We start from the raw sequence: 17,635 nt of genomic DNA, 5'->3' as shown, positions 1-17,635 counted from the left end.
AGGTAAAATGCCTCCTCGACACAGCGACGTGCAGCACAAAGACATCACACACTTGTGCACAATTAACGAGGAAAGTGTGACTGTGAACCAATATGAAAGAAATCATTTTAACAATGTAATGTTGTAAAAAAGTAAAACTGCCGAGTGGAATGGCAAGTAATTCCTTTTGGATCCTTCAGCCAGAATCAGGTTTTTTTTTTTAAAAAAAAAAAAAAAAAAACTTCCCCCTATAATTTTACTTTTTTTTTTTTTCCCTTTATGGTCAGAGGGTTAGTTGGCTTTATTAGTTTTGGATTAAAAATGGCCAGATCCCCACCGTTTGCCTCTCCTATCCAAAAGTTACATCCCCGCTGTGCATCTGTTGATGAAAACAAAAATGCTGTCCTTGCTGTCCTTCCCAAATCAAACTACAATCGGATCGGACCGTGGCCTTTGTGGGTCTGTGGAGAGCACCTCCCTTTTAAACTGACAGAATGACATTCGTGGACAAAGCACTGGCTTTTTGGAGGGGGGGGGTACAATCAAAGATCAATCTGAGGAAGGTCTCTCCTTCAAAACCTGTCAGAAAGACTTCGATTCAGTCCTTTTTCTTATTTGAGTCATATTGATCTTATTCATCTTGATTATAAAAATGGACCTTTGATGTTAATCCCATGCTATTAAACATCTCGCTCACTTTAACCACAGACACTTCTGTAAAGCAAGGTTAAGCTTTGGAAGGGAAAAAAGATAGCAAATTTCCCCCAAAAAATGTGTATGTGTAAATATATATATATATATATATATATATATATACGTGTGTGTGTGTGTATATTACATATATATATATATGTGATATATATATACACATATATACATATATATGTAATATACACACACACACACACACACACACACACACACACACACACAAACACATTGGCTGAAGCGGGTCGCGGCGAGCCAGAGCCTAACCCAGCAACACAGGGCATAAGGCTGGAGGGAAAGAGAGGCACCCCAGACGGGACTCGAACCCTCAGACACACTGGAAAGCAGGCCCTGGCCAAACCCGCTGCACCACCGTGCCTCCACAGAACAACACATCTTGTTTTGTTGCCATGTTCATTTAAACACTTGATCCACTGTTTATGATTTCCAAACAAAAATGTAAACAACAAAGCATTTGTTTATTTCTCTTTATCCTCCATTTCAAAGATGTCAGAAGTGAGCACAGGACCACGTTTTTCCACCTAACCATGCCGGGACGCTTGTCGTTGGGATGGTAGATTTCGTAACCCGGTTCGATCACCTTAATTCAATCTGAACACTCTCGGGATAAAAAGGATTGTGAAGGATTAAATAAATAAATAAATAAATAAATAAATAAGGGCCACAAATTTCTTACAAGCATGCATGTTCATGGAATTGAAATAGCTCCCAGTAAATTTCAAATGGTTTCTGGTTGTCTCGTAAATACATCCATTCCACAGCTTCAGAGTTCCACATAGCCACATCTCTTAGACAGAACAAAACACGGTGTTAATGCTGTAAGAATTTCTCCAAACACACATTTCCAGTGTAGAACCACTACTGGAAGAGGTGCTGAAAAGCCTCAAAGCTGAATTAATTATTCTTTTTAAAAGGTGTCTATTAATGCTAATATGCAGACAAAACTTTAAAGGAATTGTCATAACATTGGCAAAACCCACTGTTTTCCTTTATCATAAATTGAACAGACCAAGTCACCAGACAAATTTACTTATGGATTTTGCATGAGAGGGTAAAAAGGAAACGGTCTCCGGGACTCAGAGCTCAGCAGGCTGGCATTACTGGCTCCTTCCAGTGGAACTGTTGCAACTTGGTAACTGCTAGAAAGAGTTCACAAGTAACCAGCTCATGAAAGCCTCACCCCTCAGTGCTTTTTCCAATTAACTCGGATTACCAGCGATTTCTCACCAGCTCTGTCTGTGGGTTCGGGATGACCGAGGGGCGATGAGGTGCAGCCGGGGAGTCTGAACGCTGACTTGCCCGCAGTAAGCGTGCGTGCCGTTAAATGACTTCTCCACAGCTCCAGGGAAGCGCTCGGCAACATGGATGAACGTCGCTCAATCAGCAGGAGGGTCAGGGGGGAATGCAATCGTGTCCGACTACGATATGCTAGGAGAGAAATTAATTAAAAGACAGCTTTTAAATAAGAGATGATGGTTTCCCATGTGTTAAAGTGTTGCTAACAGCACTCCATCCCAAAAAGAAAAAAAAAAAAAAAACGACACCATCCCTTGGGGCCTCTACACCTGAACGTCCATCCCTTCCACCTTGCGGGTTGAGTCACTCTTAAAGTTTCAATTTCCCTCTCATGTTCCTTCGTGTGGTTGGTTGACTACACCTCAGTCACCTGCGACTGCCTGCTCTTAAGGCTTCAAGTGAAATTCCTAACATCAACGAACAGCTGGTAGTGCAGCGGTTAGAGCTACTGCTGCTGGACCCAAAGGTTGCAGGTTTGAGCCTCACTTCGATCTGTAAAACCCTTTAGCACAGTGCTTACCCTGAAATTACGCCGGTAAAATTACCGAGCTGTATAAATGAGTAAATAGTTGTAAGTTGCTTTAGAAAACTGTCAGCTAAATGAATCAATGTAATGCAAACAATTGTAGCTGGATCGCATACCGAAGGTATTTTACAAATTTGAACTGAAAGAGCAAAAAAAAAATTATAGTATGAATACAAACACATTTAACTATGTTCTTTCTAATTAAATATACAATGTTTACCCAAAATTCTCAGTACAAGTTATTCAAACACTGCAAAAATTAGTCCAGTATTTAAAAAAAAATAAATAAATAATTTCTGATAATTTCAAAAGGTCTTTTCTTTCCCCCGCCCAAAAAAAAATTGTCTCTGTTGCCACAATGGAGTTACTGAAAAACAACAACTAGGGCTCAAAAACTACAGGAACCCTTCACAAAAATTAGTTTTGTGTTATCAACAAGAGTTTAGGCCAACTACTGAAGGAGAAAGGGCGATTGCTGACGTCCTGCCTGCTCCACAGAGGATGTTCTACATCACGCAGCTCAGTGACAGCTCTACGGGTCCGGGCCTTTGCAGTCTTTCTATTCCGTGCCCATTAGGCCTGAAAATCCTGGGGCTCGCCTGCAGCGCCGAAGCCCCCCTGGCCCACGCCTGACGGGGCATCATGATTGGACCCAGCAGGGCTCCGCAGGCAGATCCTCGAGCACCCGCACAGGCTCTGCGACACACACATAGATAGGGGACGTGCTCCAGCTTTGGCACACCCCGAAGGTCTACAGAAAGTGCCCCCAAGTGGCCAAATTACTACCGGCTGCATCCTTCCAATTCATTCAAATTTTTACGCACGTGCGCGTGCGTGCAAACACGCACGAAACGAAAGACAGAGCATGCCAATTATACTAAACATGAGCAAAAGAAACAATCCCCTGCGATCAGGACATTCCGGACCCACACGCATGGGGATTAACACCGTGAGTGCAAATGCCACATCACAACCTCCCTCCATGTGGCTGGAATCATTAGGAAATTTGCGTATGTGGCCTGGACCCCTGGAGTTTCGTGAGCAAGACTACAAGGCCAGGAATAATGATCTGGTCAGGTGTAACGACAATGATTTAATTAAATTTACATGTTTTTCCAACTTGGAGATATCATGCATGGCATTTCCCAGTAGTGCCCCGCCACTCAATGGGGGGGGTAGGAAAATGCAGTCTGCGGCAGACTTTTAGAGAGTGGATCAGCTGCACTTCATCTGGATTTAAGGACGCTTGCATTGTTCTCAATGATCTGCAAGGTATTTTTTCCCCCCACAATAAACACTACAGCTCTGTTCTCCTTGCTCGTAGACTCACAAACATGGGTCTTGTATGAGCAAAATCGAAGTGACTGAGTCTACAACCAGACACTGGAGACGACAGGTCAAAGGTCAGGGTGTAAAGCACAAAACAAGCCCCGAGAGATCAAATAATATGGAAAAGCAGGACAGTCAGAACCAATAAATTTTTTATTCACATTTCCAAGAATAAACCTTTCAAATGAAATGTATGAAATCTGAGAAGCAGCAATTCCAGCAATGTGCCGAGGTAGCGAGCAGACTGTCTAAAGCCAAGGGCGAAGCAGCAAGAGAATCCACATGCTGAAAAGTCAGGAACAAACAGCAACACACACATATTTAGATACCAGCGTCATTGAAATATTTCACCCCTTGACCTTTCTGTAATAGCAGACTGAACACTGATAATGAACAAAACACAATTAACGTCAGGCTGTTAAACTCAAAAATAAACAATTAAAACTGGATAAATAGTTGTTGAGCACAAAATCCTTTGGAGTTTCTGGAGAGCAGAAGAGTGTACACTAATTAGATGTTTCCACAGGAAGCCTGGGGGTCACTGAGAGACAGTCATTTACTGCCACATTAGCGCTACTGCTTCTCTACCATGCTGTTCCATGGGGACCACGTCAAGAGGCTGCAGTCCAGAAACCCAGTTCTAGCGGACAACAGTGAGTAGAGAAATCCAGAGGCTCAATCCTAGGGCACAACAGAGAGCACAGGAATTCAGAACCATGGGTGTACAGTGGCTACGCGGCTGTCCATTCACACAATCAACAAGAATCTTATTACAATAGAAAAACCAAAGGCAACCAGCACAGATTCAGTCCCTTTGACTGTAATGTTAGAGTTGGACTAGATCTCACCACAAAATAGCATTCACATATTACTGCATCTGGAGCACCTTCATTAGGTAGACAATTTAAGGCAACCACAGACAGGCAAAAAAAATAAATAAATAAATAACACAAATACAAATGAAATGGGACATCTAAGGTCAAACAAGTGCCACACAGATGCAAGTCAAAGTGGTATCTCACATACATTTATTCATTTAGCTTATGCTTTTCTCTGAAGTTACTTACAACATTAAGCTACCTACAACCATTTATGCAGTGGGGTAATTTTACTGGAAGCATTTTTAGTGTAAGTATCTTCATCAAGGGTACTACAGCTGAGAGTGGGATTTGAACGTATGAGTCCAAAGGCAGCAGCTCTAACCACTGCACTAGCAGCTACTCCATAAGGAAAAAAAAAAAAAGGCAATTATTTCTGCAGCTCAACATATATACAAATCATAAGACAAATCCCAGTGGTTTTTGTGACCAGCGGAGGAGATCAGCCAGTGACAGCAGCTCTAAACTCGCAGCAGACCTGCTGGCGGAGGGCTGCCTGCCAGTATCCCGTCTAGACGCTCTAACTCACGCCATGAAAGGTCTTCCTGGCAGGCCCTCTACAGGAGCCAATCTGGATTACAGCACTCCAGGCTCGCCTGGTGGTGCCGAGTCAAAACAGTTCCTCTCTGTCGAGAGAGAAGCATGAAGACCAGCAAAGGGGGAGCTATCATAGCCCACATGAAGGTCACCATGCCCTCTGCAACAGTCCCTTTATGTATCCAACACGCTGTGTCAACACCTTCTCAGGGGGTCTATCAAGTACTGAAAAAACAAAATTAAGAAAGAAGCTGGAACAAAATAAAGGACTTCATCTGAATTTAAGGCGAGAATGTTTATAGAAATGAGAGTGCAGTACAGAAAGGACACATGACATGGCATGACACTGCTTACAGGACTGCAGATGGGCCAGAGTCCGTACCGAGAGTCACCCAGTTCGGGGGGAATGCTTTAAAAATCCAAAGAATTTTGGCAATAATGTTACTGAGGAGAAATAAATACATTTTTCCTAACAAACAGATTACATTTATAATGATTTTTGGAGCACACAAAATGTAAGCTAAGACAGCATATCACAAAATGCATAAAAGATACCCATTAGTAAGGGACAGAGGGGCTCCATCTGCCTAGGTTGCCATGGCAATGAGATGTCAGTAGCATGCACCATAATTCAGGAATGGGGGTTTGCCTGTCAGCAGCCCACTATTCAGTATTGATCATGATGCCAATGGCTTTTAAAGGTGGGAAAACATGATGGGGGAGGAGAGAACGGTGAACTACTTTGAGAAGAGGCTTGCTATAAAAGCCTTCACTAACTGTAACAGTCATTTACGTATTTTTCACAGGGCATCACAGGAAGGTAAGCAGTACTGAGGGGGTAGGGGACAGCAAGTCTTACACCACGACCACTGCTGCGCACAGGTATGTACTATAGCTGCACACCAGTGGACACAGCTACATAGCAGGACAGGTCAACAGTTCTGCTGAAAAACAATGATCTCCTGAAAATGTACCACTGCATCAGGGCTTCTGACAGCAGTATCTGGACAACAAACAAATAATGCAGTTTTCTCCACTTCTGGACACTCTTGGACTGACCAGTGAAGGAAATAACCTCTGCTCATCGCTGGTATGAATTACAATTTCAACATTCACAGAAAAGGCAGCGGAAAAACAGCAGAAAAGCAAAGGTTACTACAAGATAACACACAGGTCAGCAAAAACTTGAAACACACAACATACAGCTGGACACAAAATTTGCAAAAAAATTAAATGCAAGTTTGTACTTCTCATTAAAATGCATCAAACGTTCTGGAAAAACTAAAATGTATTTTTAAAAACTCCTTTGCCATTGGGAGAAAAAAGTACATAAACTAAACCGAAAACACAAACAAATATCAACAAATAATGTAGTATGTAACTACTACAAAACCAAAATAAACAACATTCTAACTAAACCAGGGGGTGCAGTGGCGTAGCGGGTTTGCCTTGTGCCTACTCTCTGGTGGGTCTGGGGTTTGAGTCCTGCTTGGGGTGCTCTGTGACGGCCTGGTGTCCTGTCCTGTCCCATAAAACCTCAGAACATCCCTGAGCAGAAGCATCCCAGTTTCTGACCACAAACCCTGACACTTCACACAAACAAAAAATACATAGAGACCACTTCCTCCAAAAGTTAACCATGTTGACTCAAGCAGACAAGACATGGTAAAGGCAAATGCTCAGATCTGGTAAGTTAACCCTGGTACACGTTAAGTGGGAAAATCCACCCTGCGATCTATGATGTCTTTCATCTAGATCTGCTCATAACAACCACACCTTACAGCTGCACTTCAGCCTCATCGATCCCCAGCATAACAGCTCAGTGAAACTTACAAAGATATTCAGCTGTGCATTTTTACATGCCACTCTGCTACGTTTACATTTTCTGTGTTTCTGCGTGTATATTTCAAATATCTTTATTGCAAAGAGGAAACTGGATAGGGAAAGGGGCGCATTCCCACTCTCAAGTCCAGATGGCATGGAAAAAATATATAATTAACATGTTTTTCCTGTTGATTGGGCCGTAGAAATCCCAGGAGGTAGAGGAAGCAATCTTTAGTAGGGCCCAAAGCCCAGCTTTATTTACACCAGATCATTACTGTAGCATAGGGTTAAGACTTTGATATGGCCCTTGCACTGGCTTTGATGTCTGATCCTCCAGAAAAAACCTGGAAAAACCCTATTCTTTGCTTCAAGCTCAAAATCTGTTATGTATTTTTAAACACCAAAAGAAAAAGCTATTTTTTGCTTTCCTATATATTAGGAAACTGGGTGTATTTTTTCCATTGCAGGCTGTCACAGCTTCAAAAAAAAATAAATAAATTTAAAAAAAATTTTAAAAAAGCAGCATTTAGCAAATTAAATCAGACTTTTTGACGCTAAAAAAAAGACGGAAATATTCTACAATACTCTAGAAAACTTTAAAAATATTAAACATCTCATAAAATAATTGTGCTGAAAAGTTGAAATGCATTACAACAGCCCAGCTTGGTTCACCGTTTAGTATTTTCATATATTATACGTGTGGTCTGACAAGTTTAAAAAGTATATGCACTGAATACACAGACATTTACACACACAGCATATAAGTATATTATTAAATAAAATTTTATAGCTGTATCAAGAGGCAAGTTTAAAACAGTATCATTAAACAGAGGAACAGCAAGCAAACCTGTCTTCTGCTCAAATAAATAAGAAAAAGCAGACCGTTTAAGAAAATATTCATGAAGTGCTGCGCAGCCCTCTGGACTGCAGAGAACACTAATGTACCAAAGGACAATGCAGAGAAACAACAAGTCTTTGGCAGGGGTTCACTAACATCACTGAACATTACTGGCTAAATTCACTCCATCATGGGGTCAGCGCTGCCTTCCTTCCTCCATGAAACTCAAGGTCTGCTCCTCGATGAGCCTCACAAGGCCAGATCAATAACAAGGGCTCAGAAGGGAGCACTTCACCGTCAGTCCAACCTCAAGGCAAAGGGGGGGCAACTGTGGGGGAGGAAGAAAGGGGAAAAAGAAAGACAGCGAATTTCATAGGAACGTGACAATAAGCAGACCCTGGCCCTCGATCCGCTGATCCACACCACAAGAGCTGTGCACTGAACGGTACCGTACTTGCAGACCTAGATAGATAGCAGTGGGTAGAAAATGGGGATGTGTCATGGAAGTGTCGTTACTTGGAGAGCAACCCGGGTGTGATACAGTGGTGCCTGGGTCAACTCTGCAGTGGGTACGAGCTCAGCCCGCTGACTCTATGTGCTCTGTATGTCAACATGCACATTCCTCTGATGGTCAGCCTCAGAATTACTACAAAAATGGTCAGCTCTGCATGCCTTATAGAACTCCAGAGGATCTCATGAGGAATGCTGGTGCGGAGCTGAACTGTGGGGAATGCAGCTCACAAGTGAGGTAAGCGCCGGAGAATGGCCCACATTTCAGCTGCACCCAAACCTGCACTGTAGGGGGAAGAAAGAAAAAAAGTTGAATTTCAACTTATGATCAAACCCGTTTTCCAGAGGTGAAAGAGGTCAATTCTGAGTGATAATCAGAGCATTATCATCTCGGTCATCATTTCTTTCGCTTTTTTCGCATGTTCTCAGAACACAAAATGGACAGAAAGAACTGTGGCTTCACATTTTTTGCTTTTCTTCTCGTTTAGTGTCCCATTATGGTGCGGGTTTGAAGAGCAACGTTAAGTTAAAAGCCTTCCCTGCTGAGGAAGAGTGTTTTTCAGTGGGTGGGGGGGCTGTTACCATGGGCTACATAACAGACCCCTGAAAGCAAATGCCTTGCCGTAAGGACAATTCAGAGCGGACTCGGCAGCTGTATTAATCATAACACTCAGAGTGAAAGATACATTAAGTAAAACCTGCATTTCGAAACAGTGAATGTGGAGCTGGAGCAAAGGGGATGCAGCTAATTCTCAGCCATTTCAGGTAATTCGAGATACGCTTTTTGTAAATTTCCGCATCTCCCCAATCCTTCCATCTGCTTCATCTGTCTAAACAGTGGAGAGGGGAACAGAGCAGGAAGCTGATGCTTTTACAAACCAGATCACAATGTTGGTCATTTTCATTGTGCTTGCGAAAGCTGCCTCCCTGCAACAACATGCCTTGCCTATCTAATGTCATTAAAAAGACCGAGTGAACTTGCCGTTCTAAAACATTTCAATTTTTTTCTTCTGTCAGCGCAAACGGGAAAAACACCATACATCAGAGGGCTTACAGACAATTGGAACGCTAACATCCACAGATGTACCCAAATCATAGATGAGGGAGCACAAAAAAATGAATAATAAATAAAGGAAATTTTTAAAAAAAAAATAGCCCTCGATGCCTGTACTGTGCGGTGTACTCGTAACGGTCAAGCTCAGCAGAAAGATCAGAGAAATGATCAGCAGAGGGAGAAATGTGGCCTCCTAGGTGGACGAGAGAGCCCAGGCAGCACATGGCTTCACCAGCAGGGGGAGCCCCCAGTAGCCCTGTCATACGCATCGCCCAGTTACAGGCCCACGAGCCTCGACACTGGAAGGACGAGGCTACGAAGCACCTCGCCCTTCTTTCCGGGCGCACCGCTAGGAAGGCGAGTGCGCTGGAAGGAAGACCGAGCTCTGCCCCAGCCGTTCGCACACGGCCAGTACTGGGCAGCTGCCGCTCACACCACTGGTACTGTAGCGTGGTACAGGGACTCGTTTCATTCTCGCTCTTTTCACCGCGTCCTCCTTTTAATTACTTTCAGTCTCATGCAAGACACAGTGGAACACAAGAAAACTGATTTACTTCCAAGTTCGAGATACGTTAATATCTCTTTTTTCTCTGTTTTTGGACCCCTGAAATGAAGAGGACACTTCTCAAACAGATGTTTTCACTCATTTAGGAAATTCATACACTCGAGCCACGTATTATAAAACGCAACCTATGGAGAAAGAAGAAGGGGGGGAAAAAAAATAATAAAAATCAGGGCATGTAAAAGAAGAATAATGAGGAGAAGAAAAAGGCAAAAAAACTGCATCTAATCAATGTGCTCAGCATCAGAGCATAACCTCCATAATGGCTCCATTAAAAATTGAGGCTAAAGCGCTGAAAGCGCAGCTGCAGGCTGTTACATTAATTTTTTAACATGAAATGAGCAGAACTTAAACTTCAAGGGAGGGATTATCTTTCTCCACTGCACCTCTGCTCAGGTAAAGGAGGGGAATGGAGTGTGCTTCACTAGCAAGCCCTGCCCCACCCAAGAGACCTGGCGGACAGCATTATGCTTGCATTTTTTACCTTGTTATGCTCACCGTGCAACTGTCACACTAACAACCACAAACTCTCACCCTCCTACAGGGAAAAACAGCTGCTTTATTTCAGCCCTGGCACAGCAACACTGGCACAGCACTAAAGGGAGGAGACCGGTCACCAGAAGGTTGTATGTTCTTGAAGGTCTTTAAAGGCTGAAATTGTCATTAACCTTGACTCATGCGTACACCACGAGTGAGCACATACATCAATGACTTTAAGAGCAGTGACTTGACAGAAGGAAAGAAAAAACTTCTAGATCTGGTCAGCAGGTCTAATGGTGCCGGCTGCATGTAGACTGGCACAGAGCAAATGTACGAGTTTGCTGTGCCGCAAAGTAAAACGAAGGGAAGTTAATTGTGTTCATTTGTAGAAACCTTTCTAACTCTGTTTTGTTTGTAAATCACTTTTAGGCCAAAGTCACAATCAGTGAAAGCTTCGAAATACAGATGTCCTTCAATTTATTCACAGGTAATATTCTGTAAAAACCTTGACTATAGCTATAATAAATAGCAAAGTAGTAAAATAAATTAAAAAGTACAAAAACCACACTGAACTGTGCTACACAGAAAGAAACTTAAAACAGAAAACTACATAACACATACCTAAGATACATAACTTTCACACATGCCTGTTAAATGTTTGTTGACTGTTTCATCCCATTTCAGCCTAAATCAATTTATTTGATTAGGTTCTATAAAAATCTTTGACATAACTGCAATCATTGTTTGAAATACTTAGAGTATTAGAAGACTTACAATTTTTATTTTAACTAAACCTACATTATATTTAAAATTAATTTAAAAAAAAAAAACACCATTTAACAATTCGTTCCGGACTGTTGACCAATTCATCACAAATATTTGCAATGTTTGTCATTTTTGTACCACTTCTAACTTAATCTTTATCTCCACTTCTGTCTCCATTATAAGACTTGTCAATACCACTGCTAGAATAGTGAACATTCATAAACAGACAATTTTAAGAAAATAAGAAAATTTAGGAACAAATTAGGAACAAGAACATCTGTATCTCTAAAAATTCCAAACTTGAAGATTCATGAGCTGTTGAAAAACAAGTGCAGAAAACATTTTAAAATGACTTAAAAAAGGCAAATTTACTGTAATAAACTGTTAAAAAAATAAAAACATCAGTTGAGAGTTGTGATGGTGGGAGAAGGCTTAGTAGTCATTCATGCACTGCCACTGCACAAACACATTTAAACAAAGCAAACACAAGAGCGGAAACCAACAGAAAACAGCTGATGGTACATTAGCACCAACTACAGTACATTACTGCACTTCCAGTTCACTTGGGCAACATGTGACTCTCAATTTCATTTTGGACACACTTCTGAGAAATTCACTGATTTTTCATTTGGCAAAACAAAAATTGGGATATTATTTGAATAAAAAACACCTTCATATCAAAATTTTCGTTAAACTAAGTTAATTGAGAAATGCCTGTGTTTATATCCTTGGAGAGAGGAATTAGAAGAACAACTTTCATAAATAAAACACAAAAATTGTGGGGGGGGGAGAAGAATTATGCACTGGGCCATCACAGCGGTTATATGCATGTCAATCAATAACCTGCTTTTAAAATCAAAGTCTCCTGTCAGTCAACCAAAGAGACCACTGCATATAATGAACAGACATGCTATGCCAATGTAAAAAAAAAAAAAAAAAAAAATGTGGAAAAGCAGAGATGGGTAAATTAGTAAGTTACTAGTTTTTGTTGTAAAGCCAACAGAAGGAAAAAGCATCTGTATCCACCCCCTCACCAATTCACTCTCACTGTGATGACAACTCAGGACCTTCCCACGAAGACGATGCAGATCTGAGATTCTAGCAAAAAGCAAATAATGGCCATGCAGTACATGAGCAACAGAGCTCTTAAATGAGATATGAAGAAAGACGGTGAATGGAAGATGGAGGGAGTGTGTCACAGAGGAAAAGGAGATATAGGCTTTTACATATGATCAAATTAAAGCAAGAAGAGGAAGCGGAACCCATAAAAAGAAAGCGAGTTGAGAAGCCCAGTCTGTATTATTCGTTTTATTCCCTGTGCTAACTTGCATAAAATCAATTACTTTGGAGTGGAATTGAGATGGGGGGGGGGGGGGGGGGGTCAGAAAGCTTAGTTTGAAGGCTGTTATCAAGGGACATGATTATAAACTTCATTGAATCACAGAAGAATCTCTCAATGTAGATTTTTAAAAAGTTAAAATGTCAATGATTTGCATACTCCCTTTAATAGGAATTCTTTGTGGGCCATAGCTTTCAAAGCGGCAGAAAAGGCTCCTTGTTGGTTCGGAAATCCTGAAAAACATGCCTCATGCAAAAAGACCACTGATGCCAAGGGAGATGCTGATGAAAGGATCATGAAGTACACTGAGTGTACAATTTTTTTTCAGGGGTTTTCCACAATGCTCTTATCCAATCAGTAGAAGTCCCCATTACAAAGAAAGAACTTTTTTTTTTGTTTTTGTTTTTTTCCTTCCCTTTTTAGGGGGGTTATTAACTACATCAGCAATCTAAATGTCTTGGGGGGGGGGGACAAAAAACAAACACAGTGGTCTTTGTTCAGTCTACTACCTCCATCATACAGCATGCTTAGATAAAATGGTAACCGTGGCCAAATAAGTGGGCACAGGACTCCGGAGCCCGGTGCTAGGTGGATAAGAGCCATCTGCATCGTGGATAAATAATGTAATTACGGCAGCGCGAACACACAGGCCTCCTGGGCCGCAGGGTGAAATAAGCCTGGTTTCAGTAGACTATCTCTGGGCACAGCTTGGAGAGGCAGGCACCATCTGTACAGCCAAGACTGCGAGATGGGAAACATTTAATCCCTTAAACATAGACTGAATCAATTACAGATGCGGTTGCGCATGGAAGTTTGAAATCAGAGGTACAGCAAGGCTTGGCAATGAAACCAAATCGCTTTTCAATAGGGGTGTAGGGAAGCAGTGTAGGAGGTCGGGGGGTGACCACACTTGAACCGCAACGCTGCATAGCACAGCGTAGCTGACCACAAGGCTGAGGCGATGGGACGGCTCGGGTGTCTCCTTCCATGCCTTCTGTTGCCTTTCATGAGAAATCGGGAAAGCAACTTCTTTTTTTCCGTCCTCCACCCAGTCATCCCCACCGAGAACACTCAGAGCAAAAATTATATGCAGTGTTACTGCCTCCTGGTCAGGAACAGATCTCTGCACATGTTCTTATAAAAGGAATTCACCCACTGCCCCCCCTTTGTATTAACACTTTAAATCATTTACAACTGGGGTACGAGGTCATCTGAACCATTTGCAGTTTCAGTCCAAAAATGCCAAACAAATTTTAAAAAAGGTTATCTACCACTAAGTAATATGCTTCAGCAAAAGCTAAAAATCAATACTTGAGGGTTTATCAGAAAGTTGCACATTTAAAAGGATAGCATCAAGCCCGCGAGATATGTCGGCGTACGAGAGAATATAAGATGAGCACAGGGCAGCAGTTTGAAGACCATCCTGCTGTGGATACAGGACACCACAGGCTGAATAATTAATAGCTATCAAGTGATCTGACTCTGCGAGACGCACTCAGGAAAGTTAATGTATAATACAGTATTAAAATGGATGACCTGCATGGCACACAAAAGCCATAAATTACAATAATCCCATGTCGTCTTTGTAAACTGAGAAAAAATTTACTGGGGTGCCATAAAAACAGCTGCAGTTGCTACCCAAACAAGCATCTCACATAGATGGTACTCAAAGACAGCGCAGGGTCAAAACATATTTTTGTCAAATTAAACTACATGCTCTGTAACAATGCAATCATTTACTAAAAAAAACATCCTTTCAAATTATCAAACCGCAGTGATGCAAATACAATAATGTAAAAATGAAATGCAATATAGATTTTACATTTATACAAAAGGTATACTTGGACATAATACAAATATTACTAGGCTCTCTATTTTACCACACTATATTTAAGAAAATAATGTGCAATTATTATTTTAAATTATACAATTGTAATAATCTTATACAGAGCAACTAATGAACATACAAATAAATCACTTACTTTCAATAATCTCATTTAGTGTTTTTTTTAGTTGATCCTCATTTCCAAAATCTTTTTTCTGTTTGCAAAAATTAATGCCCAAACAATATTTTCAATTTTAACCTTAAAATTGCATTTTTAAATTTTAAATGTATAAGTGGCTTTGGAGAAAAGTCTGCTAAATGGAAAAAAATGTAAAAGTAATGTAAATGTAATGTGTTTCTGCTTTTTCGAAGCACTCTAAGAAATAAAAACAAAAAACAGAATAAGAACAGACTTGTAGCTAAAAGGACCAGGTAGCCCGTTAGTCTTCAGCTGCAAACACAGATAAGCGGGACGCCAACAGCCCCCAATGTGATTTCCCCATGTGCTGCTCAATGTTCATAACCATTGCTTAAGTTTCCACTATTCATCTGATTAAAAAGACCAAAACAGTACTTTTCACTGCACTTTAGAATTTTTTTTTAAATCTTAGATTCATAATCCATTTAAATAAAAAACAACCTACTGTGTGCCAGTATCACTTAGTTTCCATTCCCCTTCCCAGAATTCACTTGGTGGATAAATTAATCAATACAGCAGTCTATTCTCCTCTCATTCGTCCTCTTGCATTGTCAATTTCTCCCCTAACGTGTAACAATGCTTTTATTCATCCCCTTTCAAGATCCATTTTCAATTTCAGTATGAGGCACAAAGATTTAAGGAGATGCACATGTAGAAGTTATTGATCAAAACCCATCCCTGTGAATGACCTCCTTGTTGTTTGCAGAACCGTATCCTCTCTATCGGAGACAGCAAAGAGGCCTGTTTCAAGACATTTTCATCAAAGCCCTATCAGCAGAAACACAGGACAGGTACTTTCAATGCAAAAAGCATCATCCCACCAATAATGATAAACAAATGAGGCAAAATATCTAATTACAAACAATTCCTATACAATGCAGGCAGATGGCACATTTAATACAGAAGAAGGTCCTTCAATTGCAGTTATAGTTCTGCTGAAGCTACAGGAGAATTTTAGACAAGAGGAAAAGTATGATCCTGGTATCATCACAAAAAACTTCCCAGAGCAAGTCAAATATTTCTCTGAATATTATTATAATCATTTGAAGATAGATTTCGCTGCTTAAGACACACAGAATCACAAAAGAAATATTTCGTTTAGATTATCCAAAGACAAAAATAATACGAATTGTTAGGAGACTAATTTATCCCTTTAAATACCGGAAGGCAACAGACAGGCTTAAACAAGCAAACAAATAAAATACATTACTTTTTACCTAATGTGTACAAATCTGAACTATGCATTCTATCTTCTTGGACCACTGTAAGGAATACAAAGTGTAATACAGAAAACATAAATGTCGATATCTGTAACGTTGTTTGCTCATAGCCGAAATCAGGGTAGAGGCAACAAACCAACATCTGGAATCAGCTCAGTCACACCTAGAACAGAACACACAACAACATCCCTTCCTGATTTGGAACCAATATCAGTTTTATAATTCAGACTGGAAAAACAACCCTCAACACACAGGCTCATTGTCTGTAACACAAATTAGACAGACTTCAAACAATTTTGACTTCTCAAAGAAAAACCCACAAAATCTTACATCATCTGTACATCTGACTATGGAAAATGTACATTTAAAAAATAGAAAAAAAATCTATGAAAAATCACAAACCTGTGAATTACTTTAACTCTTGACTTCTCATATAATGTCAGATACAGAAACAGGAGGAAAAAACTGAACAACCCAATTTCAAAACACCAGAAAAAACAAATCCAACAAAAAAAAAACAAACTGTATAAAGAGGCCATTTCAACCGGAGGCTCTTTGTAAACAAAGTGACAGGATTTTTTCTTCAATATTTCGGTAACTATTTATAACACTGCAGCAAGGCCTCACAAAAATACTCCTCCTCAAACACAAAAGCTTCCAAATAATGCAATCTGGATCCTATGCGTTTGGTCCAGAGTGCTTTTTATTGCTGGTTAAAAAAAAAATCCTGACATTCCACTAACGATTACTTCCAAGAGCTTTTTTTCCTGAGCGGTTCAAACCTAAAATATGAGGGTATCAAACACAGCATTTTACGGTGAAAACAACTTTTCTACATGTGTACCATAAAGAAGCTGTTGAAAAAGAAGTTAATCTGGTTTCTCTTACATGTGTTAAACATAAAATTTCCATGCAGAAATCACAAGCAAACGGAACCTCATTTTGCTCAGCAATGGAATTTAAATGTTTAAACTTTTTCAATTTTCAGCTTCATATGTGAGGAGAACAGCGGTCATGTGAGCCTGGACTACAGAAAAGCAAAACTTGTTGCAGTAGACAGAAAGCAAAAATCCCTCCTGAGAAACATTTTACTTTTCCAATTCTATATTTTTATTTAAGTCATGCAAATATGCTGACCAGACTTGATTTGTTTGGACACAACAAGAAGTGGTAATCTTTGGTGATTTTCTTTCACAAATACATACAGTAATAAATATAATTTTTAAAGACTGCATTTCATTTTGCTGACTTTTCAGATTTTTTTCCAGGCTTCTAGGGAAAATGACTAGTTTCAGGAGTTGCGACTGCATTTTCTTTTTTGTAATTTTATATACATTGACTTCACAGCTTACAAACACAACTGGGACCAGATCTCACTTTGTAATCTGTGCTGTCCATTAATTTCAAAATCTCTAAGGACAAACACACAGTGAATAAAAAGTTAAAACACACATCTTTCAATTTATTTAAATGTCTGATTGTATAGAAGTGTTGGGTGTAACCTTTTATTTTTAATTAAAAAAAAAAACACATTAACTTTGAGATATGTTTAAACTAATTTTTAAAAATGACTGAAAATAAATATACTTTGTCTCTATACACACTTTGTTTCTTATTGAATCCTGCTTGCTGACCAAATCATCCTTAAACTTAGGCAATGTTTCTCATCTTATTATTCACTAACACTCAGAAACATGTGACACAAGCTGTAAACACAGTGGACGCGAATTAGCTAAATCCTGTTA

The 17,635-nt window shown here is 40.2% G+C and overlaps 1 protein-coding gene across 1 annotated transcript in view; it reads right to left on the bottom strand.

Moving 5' to 3' along the window:
- Positions 1–17,635, bottom strand: part of fbxl17 (F-box and leucine-rich repeat protein 17) — a 232,157-nt gene that overhangs the window by 180,469 nt on the left and 34,053 nt on the right. The window lies entirely within an intron of this gene.

This window comes from Scleropages formosus, chromosome 17, assembly GCF_900964775.1.
Source record: "Scleropages formosus chromosome 17, fSclFor1.1, whole genome shotgun sequence".
Taxonomy (NCBI): Eukaryota; Metazoa; Chordata; class Actinopteri; order Osteoglossiformes; family Osteoglossidae; genus Scleropages; species Scleropages formosus.
The sequence above is the reverse complement of the archived record's forward strand: the minus strand, read 5'-3'. Positions and strand labels throughout refer to the sequence as shown.